This window comes from Triticum dicoccoides, chromosome 4A (assembly GCF_002162155.2).
Source record: "Triticum dicoccoides isolate Atlit2015 ecotype Zavitan chromosome 4A, WEW_v2.0, whole genome shotgun sequence".
NCBI lineage: Eukaryota > Viridiplantae > Streptophyta > Magnoliopsida > Poales > Poaceae > Triticum > Triticum dicoccoides.
In genome coordinates, this window is record NC_041386.1 from 275,265,689 (window position 1) to 275,269,277 (window position 3,589).

A 3,589-nucleotide genomic window follows, 5' to 3' on the forward strand; every position below is an offset into this window, starting at 1 on the left:
TCGTTGATGAGTTGTTTTAAAAAATGCAAAAAATGGAGTTGTGTTTTTTACTTTTTGAACACGTAAATCCTAGGTTTTAGTAAATTTTGAACTTCTTTGTTATTTCAGTTTGAACTTCATCTTTTTTATTTGAAAAACTATGTTTTCAAATAAGCATCAAAGATAAATTTTAAAATTAAAATTTCCTACTTTTATTTTTCCTAGAAACGGAAATAATTTGATTTTTCCGTATACTTCTTCGTTATTTTATTTGAACTTCTCGATTTTTATTGGTTTAGCTGCAAGGAAAATCTCTGTTTTAAAATTTGAACTTCTTAGGTTTCTTGAACCGGACTTCTCGGGTTTTTTTAAACGGTGAAAATCGAATGATTTGTTATTCTAAATTGAACTTCTAGGCTATTATTAATTTTGAAATGTTAAATTTTGGATTTTTTTTAACTTTCGACTACACCATTATTTTTAATTTGAAATCATTTTTTAATGTGAGAAGTCATTCTTTGCTCAAATTCCTTTTTTATAGACATCACCATTTTTTAAATTTGTACATCTTGGTTTTATTCTTTTACTAATGAGAAAAATCTAAATTTTTAATAGACATCTAACTTTACCATTTTTAAATTTGAATTTCTTAAATTTATTGGTTAGTAATGGGGAAACCCCTTTTTATAAACATTGGACCGCACCACTATTTTAATTTGAACTTCTAGTTTTTTTAGAATGGGAAAACCATTTTTTTAGAAATTCTTTTGAAATGTTCCTCCTTTTCATTTGAACTTCGTGATCAATTTTTTTTGAACTTCTGGATTTTTAAAATATCAACATTCTCGTGAGTTTTTTTAAAACTCTATTTTTAATGCAATGTAATATCACACTTTTTCATATTCTCCCCAAATGTTTTTGCGAATGACATACTGTTTCAAGTTGATGATATGGTACATATTTGAACTAGGACACCTAGCTAGTTCATGCTTTTCCACTGTTTTTTTATGAAATGCAACAAGTTAAGATTCTTTGAACTCCTCTCTTGGTTATATATGAACAGCACCATATGATTCTGGTGTTCCATTTTATTTTTCAAAGTATAGTATATTTACTTTCATTCTTTTTGCAGTGTTAAACTTCGAAAACGTTAACTGGGTACTGCAAAGACTATGAATTTCACTGCCGAACAACAACTGCGTGCATTTCATCAAAATTTTCTATTTGACTAAAAGTTGCACAAACTCCAGCAACATACTACATTTATTCCCAGGCTAGTTCTCAGGCATTACATCAAACAAATACAGTGCATGTGAGCAAAAAACTAAAAATAGCGGCGGCGGTACAATCAGCCATATTAGATAAAAAAGCATACACAAGTCGAGCTGTTCTTCCACATCTTGCTCGACTAGATCGGCCAATCATTTTTTTGCCGTTTGCCAGCAGCGGAGACGTCCATGGTGCGCCAGCGAGGCCACCTGCATATTCAAGATTACAACACAGTTTCATCCAAATGTATGTATATGTCCATGCATGGGTGTTTATAATACATTGTTGAGGAATCACAAACAAACTTCAGTGTGCCGCCAGAGCAAGACCAACATTGTTGTCCGTTAGCCTCTTCACATACTCTTGCCTCACCGGATGGTCCTCCTAAGGCCGGTTGTGTGCTATCCACACTGGTTCTCCGAGGAAGAGCTTCATGAGCTGTGCACGACAAGGCATCAGAATGTGTTAAGTTTGATAAGGACCCAATTTATATCTGATGCAAGATAGAACTTCTACATATATACACCGTCTCATTTTAATTGCTTATAGATGTTGTTTAACAGCACAGTTCTCTAATTACCGGCTGAAAATGAACCTTGTTTCTGCATCCTACGAGAGCACACTTTCTGCTAAACTTGAGTACACTACCCAGATTGGCCAACTTGTGTCGTACATCTGATCCGTGAATGTGATGCTGCTAGTTCATCATTGTATTGTTTTTCCTTAGTGGTCCTCACCAAGTAGCATTACATGAATAATTAGTTGTCAACCATCTTGTTGATCCATTTTGCGACTTGCGCTTCTTTTTGATGGTTCTACAGATGTCCTCTAATCTAGTGCCTAACTCATGCTTTCAATTAGCTTGGTTGACAAAACAGATTCATATTTCTATGCAAAATGTGATGCAAAAAATAATCACCGCAACAACTCTTTAGCAGTAAAACACATAAAAGATCCCAGTTAGTACCTTCACATGGTTGGCGGCGTCGAGGGTGAACCGATCATAAATTCCAGCCGGCAACACAATCATATCCCCTTCTTTTATCCAGATCCGAACCCACTTGTCATCCTTATCACGCACATCAAGGTACCCGCCGCCTTCCAAGCTATCGCGGGTCTCTTCGTCGGCATGCATGTGCTCTGTGAAGAAATTCTTGAGCTTCTCCTCAAAGTTTGCTAACTTTCTAGGGCATATATCGAGATAATCCTTTAGCAAGTGATGCATGTGCACTACTATCATATTACATACACAAGGTGTGCACGGTTAAAGAGAAGCAAAGAGGAACTGAGAGTTGGTGGGAGTCACAAACCATGTAGTTATATCCTCTGTCTTTGCGGATCTTCGCTAGCTATGCTTCGCTTTCGGGCTTCTTTGGGTCCAAATGCCAATATAAAACACCAATCTCTAAAAGAAGATAGGGCAAGTGTTGGAAGCTGCTTAGCAGAGTATACCATGTTTACGGAACCGAGCCCAGCTTCTAGACACCATGTTTATGGAAAAGTGGATTCAGATACCGGGCCGTTTTTTATTTTTTTCAAAATGATAATTTTCAAAGCTAAAAGCGAACTTAAAACATTCCCTTGTTCTACTCGTCTTATTAGTCAGGTGTCCACACCCAGCAGTTACTTCTTTGGGTGAGGAACATAAATTGTATAGTTCGAATCGACAGAGGATAATCAAGAATGATGGCAAGTCACCCTCTGTTCAAGCAGTTACATGAGGGCGTCGTCACCTAAAAGTGCTCACTAAGGCCACGACATCCAATGAATAAAAGCTCGTATATATTCAGCCAAAAGAGGCATTTTTTACCCAAACAAATAGGGGACACACCAACAATCCAAGAAACTGAGGATCATCATTCGCACCTTGGAGCTTGGAGAGAGGCAGGAGCTCCCTGTGGTTCTTGAGGTCCTCGCCGTCCTCCCCAACCATCCACACCCAATCCAAGAACCAAGATTAGGCGCAAATCAGATACAGAGAAGATAAAATTCATCTTGATTCCTAAGAGAAATCCAGGGGATTGAATCTTGGCCGTACCTGAAGAGCCATGTTGAGCGGAATGAATGGAACACCGACAAGGCAAGAGGTTGGAGAAGAAGTTCTAGGCAGAAGAGGAAGACATCCATGGTGCGCCAACGAGGCAGGATAATGTCGGGGGATGGGGCGTGGGCACTTGGGCGGTGTGCTTGGGGACCGACGGTCGTGTGCCAGGGGGTGGGGGTGCTGATGGTTGGACCCAGGAGCGGAGGCGGCGCGGCTGCCGGACCTAGGAGTGGGGCAAGTGCACTGCAGCAGCCGGACCCAGGCGTGGGGGTGGCATGGCAGCCGGGGCCAAATCCA

At 39.4% G+C, this 3,589-nt stretch overlaps 1 pseudogene; it reads right to left on the bottom strand.

Annotated features, from left to right (window-relative positions):
- Positions 1-1,554: 1,554 nt before the first annotated feature.
- Positions 1,555-3,377, bottom strand: LOC119288879 (annotated as a pseudogene).
- Positions 3,378-3,589: the final 212 nt, after the last annotated feature.